The sequence below is a fragment of the Pipra filicauda genome, unplaced genomic scaffold (assembly GCF_003945595.2).
Source record: "Pipra filicauda isolate LSUMZ 115617 unplaced genomic scaffold, ASM394559v2 scaffold103_size3290846_pilon, whole genome shotgun sequence".
Taxonomy (NCBI): domain Eukaryota; kingdom Metazoa; phylum Chordata; class Aves; order Passeriformes; family Pipridae; genus Pipra; species Pipra filicauda.
The window spans coordinates 2,668,291-2,685,234 of record NW_024103474.1 but is presented as its reverse complement, the minus strand read 5'-3'; the positions used below and the strand labels follow the sequence as shown (position 1 = coordinate 2,685,234).

Sequence of the window (16,944 nt, the reverse complement as noted above, 5' to 3'; positions counted from 1 at the left end):
GCTCTTGTATCGTCAAACTCCATGGTATTACTAGAGATATTATGCTTGCTAGTGTAAATGTCAAATCCCAGTTTGGAAATAATTTTTCTGTATCTCCTCTATTAAACAGATTATTCTAAGAAGTTTCCAAATCCATTGCCAGGAGCCTTCTTTTTTTAAATCATTGAATGCTTCCTTTCAGTGGGAGAAAAGGTAAATAGGACCATGTTATTCCATGAGCACCACCATCTGCCACATCTCCTGTTTCGTTATTAATCTCTGGCTAAAGTTTATTTAGTGAATTTGGTACAAGTTCCTCTTGGACTTATCCCAGTGTAACAAAATCTAACCCCCTTTCCTCCAGTTAAGAGGAATCTCTCTCTTCGTGTTGCACTTAGATAAAATTTCTAACTCTTCATGGGAAGAAAGATATAACTTGGTCTCTCAGCTAAAATGATGTCTTCTTGGTCTAATGGCTGGTATAGCTTTATTGATTAGCTTCTCCAAAATATCTGTTGACTTGAGTTCCCAACATATGACATAATAAAGTGATTTTTCTATGGGCAGTTCTTTGGCACTGCAAAATTGGGGTTTCAAACTCAAGATTTGAAAATGAAGGTACCAGAACTTAATTACTTTTTGTGTAAAAATATAATATGGCTTCAATTTCTGAGATATGTGAGTTTTACTTAGTTCATGCCATGTCATGCTTTCCCTTAACTTAATCTCTACCACACGTCAGAACAGTTTATTAATACAGCAAAGCCACTGTTCTTGTCAACCTTATTGTTGCATAGATTTTTGCCAAAGCTCTGTTGCTGGAGTTCAGAGAATATATATTATCAGTTTATTTGTTCCTCACATTAGCAAAAAAAACCTGCTTGTGAATTAGGAAAAAAGCTCAGGAATATTTTATTACTGACAACTACAAATACCACAACCTGCTCCAGTGCAGGTTGGAAGGATGCAGCTGTACTTGAATTAGAGAGGGAAAAGAGTCCTTCAAGCTGTGAAGTTAACAGGGAATCTCTGAGTAAAGCATTTTCCTACTCAGCTGGGAAGCTGGAGTATTCTGCTGGCATCTTGTCACACAGCTTTGCAAATCCAGCTATGTCTGAACAGTGGCACCACTGCAGGCAGTGTACTGTGATATTTTTAAAAATTCAAGTATAACTACTTTTCCTATCTTTATTCCTTGCATTGGTATGTGCAAAAGCTTCTCATTCAAGTTGGAAACTAAAAGATAAGCAAGTAAGAATGAAGCAGTCGGGAGGTTAACCTGACAATGCCCAGACCAAACAGGGAAAATATTTAAAAGTTGATCACCTTCAGTATCATGACAGAGGAGAGAAAAAAACCTCAAAGGGCACAGCCACCAGAGCTGCTCTGATGTGGTGTTAATAGCAGGGCTTTGCAGTTCTCAAATTTGATCCATGTATTCTTTTCCAGTCTCCCATACTATTTCAGTCCTGTTCCCCTTCCCTTCATGCAGCAAATCAAACAGGACATATCTAAACTTTTAAAGGTTGCCAGATGTTTAGGTTATCGGGAGGCAGTCACTTTCAAAGAGCAGAAGAGTTTTGGCTATCGGGTGAATTTAATCAAAACAGGTGTGAGAGATTGTGAGGCTGTGTGAGGACAGGCCAACATCAGCTGTGCACTGGGAAGAAGGAGAGCAGGACAACAGAACTGGATCAGGAGAACCCTTCTGCAGGGACTGTCTTGGGCACGTGCAGTACCTAAATGAGGTCAAAAACATGTGACAGGGAAGCTGTGATACACATCTGACTAAAAGATGCTGCCCAGAGATTGTTTTTTGGCAGGCTAAAGGGGTTTGGAAGCTCCATGCTTTCCCAAGATGCTGCAGTTCCAACCTGGTGGCCACAAGCCCAGGAGATCTCCTGATGCTGCACCCAGGTACTGCTCATATCACATGGGCTCTTTCCCTATTTTCATTAGTTAAGCTGCTTCTCACTTTTGCAGCCTCACTACAACAGGACTCGCTAAATATCACAGTGGTCACAGTTCACTGAATATCACAGTTTGGTCAACTGCAGTTCATTTGAGCTCATATCTTCTATTAAAAGTGTCTAACTGGTTACCTAAAATAACAAAATATTGTTCTCATTTCTGAGGGCTGAGACTGCTTAAGCAAAGGCTTGAATTGCTTTTGAACACTGTGTAACAGACTTTTGTGCAGAGAGTTTTGTGTCATATGCTGTAATTTATTAGTCTCCCAAGCTATGCAAAATTGTTCTGTGATATTCAGTAGCCATAAAATATATGACGAAATGCAACTACCCCAAATTTCTTCGATTTCTTTTGTGTATAGGTGTATTGCCATTATTGAAATATTTATGTGGCTCTGGGACATGTATTTGCAAGACACAGACTGCTTCAGTAGTATCAAGAGTCCCTTAACCTTGGCTGGACTTGACTCTAGGTGCCTCTGTAACACAAAACTAAAATCAGATCAAGCTCTTACTTCAGTAATTGAATTTTAGTAGCCAAATTTTATGAAGGAAACAAATTTCAGTTACACCTGTGTATTTATGAAAGCTGAATTTTCAGTTGTTAAATATGTGTTCATAGACAAGCTTGTGCACTCAACCAGGGAGAAAAGAGAATCAATATCACCCCTGAGCAGCAGCTCAAATTTCAAATATTCACAGCTTGTAAAGTCAAACTTGTGAAGTTTAATTGACCAGGAATAATTTGAGGACAGTGATCTTTATGCACTTCATAGGCAGAAAGCAACTGAGTTATTAACTGGAAATTATTTATTTCACTTTAGAAATTATGGGACAGTTGCAATGGGGCTTTGAATTTGCTAAACTCTGAACTTTAATTTGCTCATGAACACTGCATGATCCTCAACAGAAAAGGAACAGCAATTAGGAGCTTGTTTTCATGTAATTCCCTCCCACCATTGCTCTTTGAGCAGTTCTCAGAATGCCTAACCTGGCTGTCAATAAGCACATCCCTCCTGCTACAACCACACAACACTGTAGCTGTAAAGGAGAAGATTAGCAAGGGATCCATGATCCCTTTTGCTTGTGACTTTCAGGTTCAGAGCAGAATTAACCTGTGATTCGTGCCTCTGTTTCTCTGCTTAGACCAGTGAACTAAGTGCCCATTTTTCTTCCTCTACTGCCAGTGAATATTTACTGCAGTTTTTCCTGTAGAGCCTCGTCCCTTTGGCAGAGCTGAGAGTTTGGCTCATCCAGTTTCTGTGTCATTTTTTTGTAACCTCTGGCAAAGCTTTGCTCCTCTCTGCGGTTGTTTAATATTATGTGTCTCTGAAAATGCCAGGCAGGAGTCAGAGTCTGGTGGGGAAAGTGCTTCTGGGGAAATGGAACAATCTTCAACTCCCCAGATATTGTGAGTATTGTGCTCAGGGACATAAGAGCTCAGTGAAATGAGTGTTGAGAGGAAGAAAGGTAAAAATAAAGCGAACAGAATACAGAAGATAAGTGACATTTCAGTTCTCAAGTTTATAAACTTAAATTCTGGCTTAATTCTGAAATTGCATATTGTTTAGGAATATTAGTGTTGGCAGAAATAAAGTCATTTGGAGGAGTCTGTTGTGACTTAGAGATCCCATATGAAATACTTTGCTATTTCAGGCTTGTAATCAATCTATCCTTCTTGGTGTCCAGATTTACCTCTTCTGTAAGCCTGTGAAATTAATGCTCAGTCAGGGCCCTTTCAGCAGCCAACACACCAGGCCACCTCTGGCTGAGTTTGCTAAGGCAGCTGAGTTGCAGAGCCCATCCCATCACAGAGGTCTCATGTTTGCAGACCTAGCATCCTACATTACACAATGTCTGAGTTGCAGATCTCAGACAACTAATGAGGAATCTGTGAAACAGCTCATGAGCCCAAAGTACAAAAAAAAGCACAAAATGGAACCAATTCTGATCAGTCTTCACCTCACGCCCAGGTATAGGTATAGTTAATATAAAAATACATACTGGCTAGAGAACAGATACAGAGTGCAGTGACACTGCCTGAAAAAATATCACATCCAGACTCCGGGATTTGGATTTTACAGGCAGGCAGTGGTGGCAGAGATCTTTCCTTTTCAAAGATAGAAATGAAAACTGAGCACGTAGCAGTTTCTTTCTGCAGGTCTACCTTGGTGCTATGTTTTGATCTTTAGGATTTAAGTAGGTAACAATGCTTGTGCCCATTAAAGAGGTGAACTTCAGAGTCCCTAATTAGGAGTTATGATGCATGGGTCCCCCTGCCAAGGACTTGGCATTCCTATCAGTGTTCAGCTCTTACTTCCACCTGATGAATGTTAAGAAGCTCTTAATATTAGGAATCTTATTTGTTGTGTTTCAGTGACAGTGCCACAGGGTTGTGGGGTGGGAGTGCTGAGCACAGCTGCCTGCTCTGGGCTGACCCTCGAGCTGGCTCACTGTGGGTGTCTGTTCAGCCCTGCTCAAACAGCCTGGGCTCAGCATTTTAGTCTGTATCACCTCTCTGTTAGATGCCTTTTTATGTCACATTGCCTACAGGTGCAAGCCAAGCAACTGCTGCAAATTATAAGGAATTGTTTGTGCTTTGCCCTATTTTAAAGCCCCTTTGTCACTTAACTGTACACAGTCCCTTTCAGTATTTAAACAATATGGTCTGGGGGCTTTTTTGCTTTACTCCAACTTGTTTGAAGGGTTGTCAGTGTTTGTTTCCTACTGAAATTCTCATCCAGATTGTACAGCTCAGGTTCCTTGGTGTCAGCCATCCTGAGAAGCTAACATGTCCATTTTCAGGTCTGCCTCAAATCCTGAGGGAGGGCAGCCTTTGGCCAGGCTGACCTGATCTGACTTTAAAGCCTTAAGCAACACAGCCCACTCAAACCAACATATCTGTTGAGTCTGGGCAGGAATACAGCACAAGCCTCAATAGCAGTGGTTAAACAAAAGCTAGTGATCTACAGAGAACTCGTCTGAAGGAAATAATGTTTGCTTTTTTTTAGTATTTTACAGGATGAACCTCCTACAGGATGGCAGTTCTTTACAGCTTTATGCTATACATTGAATGAGAGTCCTTCACCAGCTTCTAGACATTTATTTCACAAGAAAATTTACTGGCAGGGGCGTATTTTTTTGCCTGTCACTCCAAGTGAGATGACTCCATTGACTTCTGTAGTTCACTGACTGAGAAACCATCAAAAAGCAAACTTATCTGGGTATCAAGATTATTAGCAGTGTGAAGGGAGACAAAATGAGGCAGATTTCTATCCTTTTTGTACAGCTCACCGGGGAACATTTCTTCCCATCCATTCCTTGTTTTTTTCTTCTAGAGTGGACAAAGTTGTCTTCCTTGACACTGGCCTTGCCTTCCAGCAAGTATCCTACCCCCTGGTCACAGCAGAAGAGATGCTGTGGTCTGATGTCTGTTCAGCCTGAGCTGGACTCGGTGGCCACAACCAAACTGTGATTCCACCGATATCCTTTTTGCCCTTGCTGTTGAGAAATGCTGAGTGATGTGCGCTCAGTGGTGGCACCGGCATTCATACATGTGTTTCATTGTGCTCCAGTACCTCAGTTTCCATGGCTACCACAGAAACTGCAGGTTTGCTACACAAATTGGTGGGAGAGATTCAGAACACCAGCCCATATGCTGCAGCTTCCTGAACGTCTTTCTCCTCTCCTGGGCTCAGTCGTGCTTCTCTCTATCAGGGGCTGTAATGCTGGTCTCCATCAGGTACAGCAGGTCTTTGGCACTGCCAGGTTGTTCTGGGGAAATTTGGTGCACACACCAGCCTGTCCCCTTCTGGGTTGTCAGGTTTTTGAGCAGGGAAGATGATCTGCATTTTGACGTGCAGCCGAAGGGCCTGCGGGAGGTTTTTCTCCCTAGTGGTTGGCTATTCTGCCACTCCCCAGGTGTAAAGCAACTGAGTAAAGGCATATTTTAGCATGTGATCGTGGAGCTTTATGCAGGAAGGCTGGAGGTAGAACATAAAACCAGATGGAACAGGTAAAACAAAGCCCCTCCTGGCCAATACCTGTCAGAACTGGAGACTGACAGCAGGGTCCGTAGGGGGAAGAAGCACTGGAAACACTCTCCCTGTGCCCAAGTAGCTGCAGCTCTGCTTCCCTGACTCAGAGATGGTATCTGTGTCTTTATTTGCTTAGTGAATTTTTTTTCTATTAATTTGCCTAGTTGTGTTTGAACTCATATCCAATTTAGCCTCTGGAACAGCTCAGCAACAGCTTCACAGCTGAACTGTGCACTGAGTGACAAAATCCCCTGCAGTCGGATCTTTCCCAGCATTAGCAGTCCTAGTTCCTTTAGTCATTTAGCAACCAGAAGCCATTCCATAACTGTGATTATTGCCCATCTTCATGTCCTCTCCACTCCTGGTAAATCACTTCTGTGAGGGATGGTGACCAGAACAGCTCATGGTTGTCAAGATGCAGGTGTGTTATGGATGTCCCTGTTCCTTTCCTAGGATATCCCAATATCTGGATTGCTCCAGAGCACTGAGCTGGCACTGTCTGTCAGAATACAAATATTTCTTTCTTCACAGGTAGTTATGGAGACAAAGCCCATCACTCTGTGTGCTGACACAGGTGTCTGTTTAAGGACTCTGTTAAACCCCTTCCTTGGGACCATCCCATCCCCTGACATGCCCCGTTCAATGGGTTTAAGATTAGGGCCATTTTCGAAGGCTAGACCAGACTTTGGACTTGTGAGGCAGAAGTTTTGATTCATGCTCAGTCTGAGGTTCCTTTCCATGAGTGATTTGTATCAACATGAGATTTCTTGAAGGTCTTGTCTTTCACCAGCTCTCTGGGGAGAGCAGCACTCTGGGCTCCTGTTCTGCAGCAGAAATGAGTTACCTGCCTGTCACAGGGGGTTTCTAGTGGGCACTTCTGCACTGTGGACTGCTTTGGTAGTCCTCCAGCTCTGCCCCCTCCTCAAGCCAGAAATGCCACCCTCTACCATGATATAGCCCAGCTTGAATTTTAGGCAACGTCGACCATCATTTATTTGAAGTGAAAGACATCCTGAAGGGGACAGTTCTGCTGCTCTTAGAAAACTGTCTGGTTGTCACTAATCATGTAAGATTGCACAGAGTGGTAATTACAGACTTGTTCCATCACAGCCTCTGATATAATGTGGTCACAAAGAGCACTCAGACCAAGTTCCTTGCAGTGTGTGCACTGCCTGGCACTTTCAGCCAACCAAAAAGTGTGTTTATCTGGTGATAATCAGAGTGTGTTATTACATTTGAGTCTGCTATTGCAGTTATTAAATAGATTTCCCAAGGTTTATAAAATAGCTATTTTTCAATAACATTTTTCATCATACTACCTTGTGAAAAAGATTTCAAGAGGATTTTTAAAAGGTCTGTTAGCAACGTACCAATTTAGTTAAGCATTGTAGTTGAACTCAAATCATGAATAAAATATGAAATAGATTAAGAAAGATGAATAGAGTGTTGAAAGAAGATCCAAAATCTGTTTTGGCTAATGCTCACAGCATTAATTTTCTAGAACTGCCTTCTTCACACACTACTAACTGAGACTGCTTCATCCATTCAAATATCTACACTGTCACAGAAAAGTTTCTTCTACATTTTAATTTTTTTACCAACTTGGAGTTGAAGGGAAGTCACCATATAGGATGGCTCCTAAAATACATAATTCTAGCATCTATGAAATTTAACTCTGCCCTGTCAAGTCACACAGCACATGTTTAAGATGACTGAAGATTGTGTGGCCAGATTAGAATAAATTACATTAGGGATGTGGGAGTTTGAATGTTTTCTTCTTTTCATGGCAGGTCTAAGTACAAGTGTCTTTGCAGTATTTAATATTTAAATTCTTCTTCTGAGAGAAATTCTGACTTGGCTCACTTACATTGTCCTGTAAGTAATATATTTTCAGTTTTATTGTAAGAAATATTTTCTTTTGTCCCTTGTGATAGTGTTCTTTAGGCTTTTACTTAATTTTGTGTATTCTGACTAAATCTGTGGAAACACAACAATACCATGGACTATTTCTAGTAGTTTGACAACATATAGCATTGACCTTGCTAAGAAGCAAGGATACCCATTCTTTGTTTCCCAAGCTAAAGAGCATCACCAGATTTACTCACCAGCCAGTACTGCTCCCCCTCCTAATAATGTATTTTGTGAATTTGACCTCCAAGTTTAATGGAGGACAGTGCTAGCAATCTGGAAAATTTGGCAACATTGCTCATTGTAAAAAGCCTATTTACATATATTAAAGATGCCTTGCTCTAAAGTCTAACACCCAGCCCTCCCTGAACCTCCCAGCAGCACTGAAGCTCTCAGGTACCCACACAGCACTCAGCATGCCTTTGCTGTTTGGTGGGGTTAATTTGTGCAGCTGAGTCAGCTAATAAGCCCTGCAAGGGAAACACATCCAGATGTTTGCTGTAAAGCACTGAGTTCTTTGGACAGGGACATTTACCATCACTGCAGAAAATAATAAAGCATCGAGTCAGAAAAAGACCCATTTACTACAATAATCTGTCTCTGGCCTGTACAAATGTCAGGTGAACAGCATAAAGACAGGGCAAGCATACCCTCAAAATGATGCTACTCAAAATACTCTCCCAGTCTTCAGTCATAATTCCTAAACCAGGGACTGTTCCTGTTTTGAAGAGTCTTTCTTCCATTCTTCTGTCCAGTAAGTTTTGAATCCCTGTACACTTACATTTACAACCTCTTGTGACAAGGAGGCCCAGTGATGTCAAGGATCTTCTTCCAGCTTATCCTGGTTGTCTGCCTGAAGCATTAGTTCTAGGAGAGGGGTTACATGGTGGAAGGTGCAGAGCAACTCTTATGCAACATCCTGGGCTGCTTTCAGAGGCACATGAAGATGTCCACACAGCAAGCCTTGAAAGCAGGAGCAATTCATGTTCAGTGAGCAAACAGTAACTGGGAAGCAAAAACTAAGGCTTTTGATGAGCTCTAATCTCCTCACTACATTTTCTCTTTTCTCTGTGTTTGCAATTTAGCCTACTTTAAAAAAAGTTAGTGCATTTGTGGTGCTGTTTGAAACAAATCAGCCACCTTTGAAAAACAGGTAGGGCTGGACAGAGTACAATACATAAGAAAATTCAGAGTAGTTTTAAAATCCAGGCGTGCTTCAACTTATTATGCTGTGGGACAGACCCGCTGCTGTGTGCAAAATCCTTTCTGGACTCCTGTAGTTTCTCCTGAAGTTGTCACTCTTCGTGGCAACCCCTACCCACACTACTCTTGCATGTTGATCCCTGTTATAATTTATCAGTGTTACATCTGCCCCAGACTGTACTCTGATTAAATTAGAATCCCATTAACCACAGTTGGCTGTCAGACAAAGGAAATGTCTGATCTTATTTTCAGTATAAGACATGCCCTCTGCTCTCCTGCACATCAGAAAATTTCCAAGGAGTGATAAGGCAGCAGTTTTGATAGGATTTCTACATTTCTCCAAGGATTTGTTGAAAATGTGGCAGCTCGGTACCTGAATATTAGATTATTAAGTTGCACAGTGTGATGTATTGTGTATAAAGTACTTCCTGAAGAGCTGTCCACTCCTCCAGAGCAATCCTTCACAGAGCAGGCAGCAGCCACCCTCCAGTGATGCCACAGCAGCAGGACATGGAGAAAGCCATCCCTTCAATCCATTAGAACAATCACACCAAAGGACACTGTGTCCTCTTTCAGGAGAAATGACAAACCCAGTTTGACATTCCTTTGAGAAGTACTGACAGGACCTGAATTTAAGGTGCTCTGTGTTTTTTTCTTTTTATTGAAAAAGGAGGGTGTCAGTAGAGCATTTGTCTCAATGACCATGAGCTGAATATTCCCTTCAGCATTTCTGATAAAGCCCACAAAACTCACCACAGTGTTAAAGGGATTCCAAGTCCTTATTCCTCAAATGTCATTTTGAGTGCAATAAAATTTGTTGTTTCAGCAACCTGCTCTAGTGGAAGTTGTCTCTGCCCATGGCAGGGGTGTCAGAACTAGGTGATCTTTAAGGTCCCTTCCAACCCAGGCCATTCTGTGATTCATGTTGAGGATATCTGGCAAATCATCAAAATCTCTTCTTACTTCCTACTGTGTTAATATTTGATATTTTCCTTTCCTTCTGCAATCTTCCCTTGAAATCAGGTTGCTTAACAGCTTAAACTCTTTAAAACAGTGTGTGCTCATTTTGTTCTCTTGGACCATTTTATGCCTTCTGCTAAGCAGTAAAAGAACTAAAATACAAGATATTTTTTTTTATGTTCTCTCCTTAATTGTGCATCCTTCAGGTTGGCCTCAGCTAATCTCTGGATTTCAGTGTCAAATATTATGGCATTTATCTGTAAAACTCATTTGTACTACACAACACTCCCGCTTGGGAAAATCCCCAAACCAAACTCTTTTTGTACCAGGTGCATTCATTTTCTGCTCTCAAAGAAAAAAACCTTGAGACCACTAAGCAGCTGCAACCTTTTCTATAGACCTTATTTATCTGATATTAGCTGAATTGTGTATTGTACTTTACAGGAACAGAAAGAAATCCCTGCTCTAAAGCAGGTGTCTGTGATACCTGTAAATGTCAGTCAGCCCTTCCAGATCAAAAATTAATTGTGCACCCACCACGAGAAAGAGAGCAGGTTTGAAGCACTTATAATATTGTGCTCTGTCAGGTTATTAGGTTTTCACCTCAGGAAATTCAGCTCCAAATGCCATGCAACCTACCTTAGCTGGTCACTCTGGAGCATGTATGCAACAGACACAAAAAGTGAATAAAAATACATCAGGCACCCCCCACTGACAGCTATTTAATTACCAATCATTTGCTGCTCACAGAGAGGAACAGCGTGTTGTCCTCTTGGGTGCTTCATTAGTACCATCCAATTTTGGCTGTGTCAAGGTTTATTCTGTGGTCAGTCCTTTAAGAACAGAAAAATCAAATATAATAAAAGTACAACCTGTAGCCTTGTAACTGTCAGGGTATCAACTATTGCTCTGCTGAAATCAGACCTTCCAGCCTGGTTTTCACATGTTTATAGTTTCTTTTGTCATTTCAAGCTATTTTGATGATAAGATGGAATTTAAAAAAAAAAGAAATTCAGGTTGTGTTGTTCTTGAACAGAGCGTTATGCCCAGAGCTTTGAGCTGCTCTGTCACCATGGACCTGTAGGGGATTCTAGTCATGCTCAAAGGATTAATCCCTCTGCTTTCATCCCCAGCATGGCTCACAAGTTGCTGTGGTCCTTCAGTCAACCCAAAGGTTAGTGAGCACCAAGGAGCATTACAGAAATGCAGTGTTTGCAGATGATTTGAGATGAGAGAGCATCAGCTGTGATGCTGTGCCTCCTTCTCTTCCCTTGATTTAGGGCTCCATTCTGGCCAATGGAGTTTGAATAATCAGATCCCATTCTGTGTTCAGAAAGAATGAGATTAAAGTGAGGGCCTCCTTTAAAAAATCCTTGTTGGAGCACCTAGTAGGTTCTTGGGCCTCTTCTGCCATCATATTTTTGGTTTTCCTTGCTCAGCATGATAATTGCAATAGCTCCTGGATTTATATACTGGAAGGGGATTAACACATGCACATCACTGTCTTTCAGCAGGTGCAATTTATGTTTATCTTCCTCCTGCTGCTGGTCCCATCTATTGATTTCCAGCTGCTGCCTTTCTACTTAAGCCTTGCTGCGGAGAGATTTAGTCAAACAAAAGGTCCACACCTGATCCTTGGGAATGGCTCAAGGTGCTTTAAATCTTCTCCAGAAACAGGACTCTGACTCTGTGCTGGAGCCACAATCATCTCATCACTTATTCCACCTGGCCAGCCCTGTTTATCACGTCATGGTCACTTAGGAAGGGTGGTGGCCCCAAGCAAACTGGGATGAATCTGTTCTGAGCTGCCTGTTTAGGCCACGTTTTGCTGGGAAGGAACTGAATGGAGAGTAATGCTTTGGGGTTTTTTGAGGACATGTCTGTATGCCACTGCAAAACCTTCTGACCACTATGATCTCCAGATATTTTTTCTGATTTTATTGAATAGTTGCCCCTTCATTTCTGTGGCATTGAATTATTTTCTAGGTAGATGCTATGTGCTGTCAGCCACTCCAGGTCACCAACAGCTTCAATTGGCTTTACTGTCTTTTATTTTGCTGTATTTCCAGCCAAGCTCTGTGAATAATCATGGCATTTTGTTGTGGTCAAAGCACAGTAAGCTCAGGCTTTGCACCTGCACTCAGGAGCTTTGCTGTTAGTGACTAATTCTTTGAGGACTTTCTTTCCAGAGGCTCTGTGACAAGTTTCAGTGCTCTCTTGAAAGATGCAGCCACCTGAGCTGGAGAAGGTTCAGGCTGGTATTCTTTTCTGTAGCTGGATTCTATTCCCAAGTTTGATGAAAGACTGATGCCAACACTGATGCTCAAACCCTGGAGCAGAAGCTGCCTACTGAGCTCCAGCACACAGAAAATGTCCTTTGGGAAATAACCACGTTGGGGATCGCTGCTGTTCTGTCTGGCTGTTGCTGTGCACTGGCACAGTGTTCTTGTGTTCTTGCTGAGCCAGTTCAGAAATGCATGGTACAGGCCATGCTGTGGCACTGCTGATTCTGTGCTTTTCTGCTGCTTGGTTTTACTCAAGATCACTTACCAGAGTGACTCTTTGGCTGGTTTATTCCCTCGGCTGGTTTTAATTCTGTTTGGTGAGCCTTCTGGACACAGTGTTGATATGCACGTATAGCACTAATTAAGTGGGGATCATGAAGTAAATTTATTTCTATAACCCAGAGAAAAGATGTTCAGAAGCATTTTTATACTCTGCTCTTTCATTGAGAATATGTACTCATCAAAGCAAAGTGTTTGTGGGAAGATTTTTATAAATAATGTCTTGGATCCAATTTTGATTAAACCTAGAGAGCTGCTGGATCAACCTCCTGAGTAACCAGCTACTGTTATTTAAGGTAAAAGTCTTGGATTCAATTTCCTCTTTAAAATCAGCAGACCAGGAACTTGAACCCAGAACAAATTCTAAAATAAAAATCCTTATCTTTCCTTGTTCCATACTTTCACAACCTAAACCTCATCTTTTCCACAGCTTTTAAAGAAAAGCTTTGCTTGGCCTAAAAATCACCCATACAGAGCTCCAAGAACCAGGCTGAAAAGTTAATTGCAGCTTCTACTCTCCAATATAGCATTATTGATTGGAACACTTATTTAAAAAGTAGATTTTTTCCATACTCCCAAGCTTTATTGCCCAGACTGTCAGATTACTTTCAAAAATTACTAGCTTTGTACTCCACTCATCATTATAAATTCATTACCTGAGTTAATCTTGTTTTGTGGCAAATAAGTATATCCAGTATTATGTTCCTAGAAGTATTTCCAATCTTGCTTTGGCAAAACACTGTGTTTTTAATGGCTTGAAATTGTGTTTGAATCTTGTTGCAATTGAGATAGGAAGAACGCAATCTATAATACTTTTCATTTGCTATATCTACTCAAGTGCCAGCACTGTACTTTATAAAAATATTCCTATACCTGAGGCTATTACTGGCATCTCTATACTAAAGGAATAGAATATGTAGCACCTTTTAATTAGTCACCTACTGGGTTTTTTTCTGTCTTTCATGATGAAGGCAAATTCTAACTTTCTTTTCTGCCTCTTTTCCCAATTCAACCTGGCAGGCAAAGATTCACTACGGGAAATAACACCAAGTGCTTTCTCTGGGGATTCCTTTGCCTTGGCTACTGGCTTAAAATCTTTTTTCCTAGTTTAAGGTCTGATTGAAAAAAAAGCCATTCATTTGTAGTTTATGAAATTAAAGTAGAAAAATGCAAGGTGAGGGGGAAAGGCATTATCCAAAGCAAGCCATTAAATTTCACTGATTTCAGGAGTCACAGCATCCTTTTGAGATATTCACTGTGTTCTAGTCATTGCAGAGGAGACAAACACTTTAGTTAAGCCAGCTGTCAGGTTTAGTGGAGCTGAGCAGTGTCTTACCCTCCCTGCCCAGCAGCACGTGAGTGACTTCAGAGCTCTGTCCCAGATCATGTAGAAATGGTACCATGTTAAAGTGTTACCTTCTCATCTACAGATATCAGTATATCTCAGGGCCTGGTCTATCAGCTAAAAGTTTACAACTACCAGTTCAACTACTTGCATAAAAATTAGCACAAAGATGTTGGCACAGCTGCCAATATAGTGAGTTTGAAATTCTAAGATAGATGTGGTTACACTCTGCATCCTAGTTGCTCTTCTTCCTTCTTGCTAAATACTCTAAATACAGAGACAAAGGTCTTCATTCAAGCTCTCTAATAAGGGAAGTTGTGAAAAAGCTACAATGACATGACTGTGAAGGCAAACAAACACATGCTTTCCAGACATCCATCTATTTGGTGACTGTGTCAGAGCCTCTAAAGACAGACAGAATCATGTTCATTACAGCCTTCATCCATGAGAAATACAGTGTCACTTGAAGGACCTTTTCTAAGCAAGCACAGGCCAGGGAACTCCATAGCACAAGTCAAAATTGCCACCTTCTGAGATAGTCATGAATATTAAATCACACTCTTAAATGATCATATAGAAGTTGCCCTGCCTTGCTAAATAAATTAACTTTTCCTCTGTATTCAATCTCTCTGGGTGAAATAGATTTGTTGCAGTGGCTTGGTTTTGTTAGTATATCCAAGAGTCAACACAGGTCAGTGAGCAAACTGAATTGTCATCTGTCTGCGTGAACCAGAATTGCTCTCTACATCTTCATCCTCAGTGAGCCTGGGGAGTCCGAACAACCCTGCTCAGCCCAGCCTGTCTTCTCTAATGCACAGGCAAAGGGGCTTTCTGGGTGCTGGTATGAACCATGCTCACAGCAAATGGCTCCTCGGGTACAGCCAGTGCTCCTTGGCTTGTCCAATCTTTGTAGAACCACTTTGCACAGTGAAAGAAAATTGTTTTTCACTTTTGTATTCTCTAACAGACATCAAAAGTGATTTCTGAGATTAATGCAGTATAAAATTTTAACTCCCTTTGTATAGCTTCCCTCTTTTTAGACAGGGAAGGTTTTGTTCTCATCTATAGTGTGATGTACTTTGGCAAAAGCGATCTTATTCTTTTTATCAGTGGCAGCTTGGGATGGGCATAATATTTACAAATGATGCCATGAACAAGTTATGCAAATCACCCAAATGAGAACCAGTAAGCTTTTATATCCTGCCAAACAATCATGTATTGTAGAAATGCCACATTTTACAGTCAATTTGAGAAATGTTTTAGAGACTTTAAAACATTAGTGCCCTATTATTCATATTGCTCAACATATATAAGAGGATTTGTTAGTACCATGAGTACAAAAATACAAACCTTTGGAATATGGAGGAAAAAATAACCGTAATAGATTTTAAAAACCTAAGTGACTTTGAAAAGCTTCTTGGAAGTTCATAACACTGTCAATTTTTTAAAGATTTTGTCTAAAATTGAAAACCTGTATGACTGCAAAGAGGCAATCTGTGCCTTTCTACTAGTATAAAAATACCATTTCTTAGTGCATGTAAATGAGCCATTATAAAATAAATCAGCAAAAAGTAATGGATTCTCTTAACCTATTAAGCTCTCCAAAGGGCTCATCTACACTGCAGAATTCACAAGTGCCTGAACTGAGCTAAGGATCAGTGACTGCATGGTCACACTGACTGTGATTTTTAACACTGTTCCACCTTCCCTTTGGCAGTGTCCTGAAAAGCATCATTTTTAGGAGGCTCTGACTACCCAAAGCAGAGTTCCTGGGAGTCACATATCCCAGGGGGATTTGCAAGACCCCCTCCTTTCTTAATTCACTGTGGGGCTACTAGTGAAAGACCAGAGAAGCCAATTTAGCTCGTCTGCTTCTACATTATCATTACCTTATTTTTAAGTAATTTATCTAAATTTTGAGGCACTATTCAATTATTTGTAAGCTCTAATTTTTTCATCTTAAAAGGGGTGTGTGGGTTCTTGGATTGGAAAAATAGCACAAGTTTTCCCTCAGAAGGGAAATTGCTAATGACAGTAATAACCCACAAAACTATTCTCCTTAGACTGAAGGAAGAAAGGAACATCTTGGGGGGGGGCAGGAATAAGCGGCAGCAAATATTTAACTGATAGTAACAGTGAATTTGCGGGAACTGCAAAATAATAACTTTTTTAAAATCTGTTCCCATGAGGGTTTTTTTCAGGCAAAACTGTTTTCATGCCATATTACATCTGAAATCCTTACAACAGCTTCCTACCTTCCCTGTAAAGAGCTAATAGACAGGGCTTATTTTTTTAAAGCTCTTCTAAGTCTCCATCTCCCTGCCGGACTTTATGTAAAAGGTTACTCTTTATTTAAGAGAGTGCCAGTGCCTCTTTCCTCGTGTTTTACTGTTTTTGCGCTGAGCCCGATGCCCTTGGTTTGCGTAAGGCAGGTGGTGTGTGTCCTTTTTCTGGAAGTGCACTATTTACTGCTGGGGAAAGGCAGAGCTGGGGATTTTCTACCCTTGGTTTTCCACTAAGTCTTTTCAGTTAGGGCACACGATAATTTTGGTTTGACCGAAACCGCGACAAAAGCACCTGGGCTGGGCGAAGCACGGCCAGGCCCTGCCGGCTGTGGGGACACGGGGAGGGCAAGGGGGGACATTTCAGAGGTAAAAATCAATGCCCAGCATTAAGTCTGAGGTTGGGAAGAGGGGGTGAGGGATGCCCGTTCACACGGTAAAAGCAGTGTGGGGAAAAACGTTGTGTGTGAGGGGCATCAGGACAGTTGGCAGGTGAGGGGACGGGAGGGGCCATCTTGGCCCTCAGGCCGGAGACGCGTCCATGGGCAACTGCTGGAAGCGGGACCTGTCCCTTTCCAGAGCCTTCTCCTCGGCAGGGCCCTGGAGGAGCAGTGCCAAGGGGGTAACTGAGCCCCGTGAGGGGTTTGTGTAGTGCAAATCTTTGTGTAGTGCAAATCTTTGTGTAGTACATTTAAA

The 16,944-nt window shown here is 41.5% G+C and overlaps 1 protein-coding gene across 2 annotated transcripts in view; it reads left to right on the top strand.

The window, feature by feature from the left end:
* The window catches only part of SFMBT1 (Scm like with four mbt domains 1), a 155,936-nt gene that overhangs the window by 49,466 nt on the left and 89,526 nt on the right, over positions 1-16,944 (top strand). Inside the window, exon 1 of one of the 2 annotated variants that reach the window (XM_027726845.2) lies at positions 16,781-16,870. The exons of the other annotated variant lie outside the window; for it this stretch is intronic. The gene's annotated coding sequence lies outside the window, so the exon portion shown is untranslated. Of the gene's footprint in view, positions 1-16,780; positions 16,871-16,944 lie in introns of those variants that run through there. 2 annotated transcript variants of the gene reach the window in all.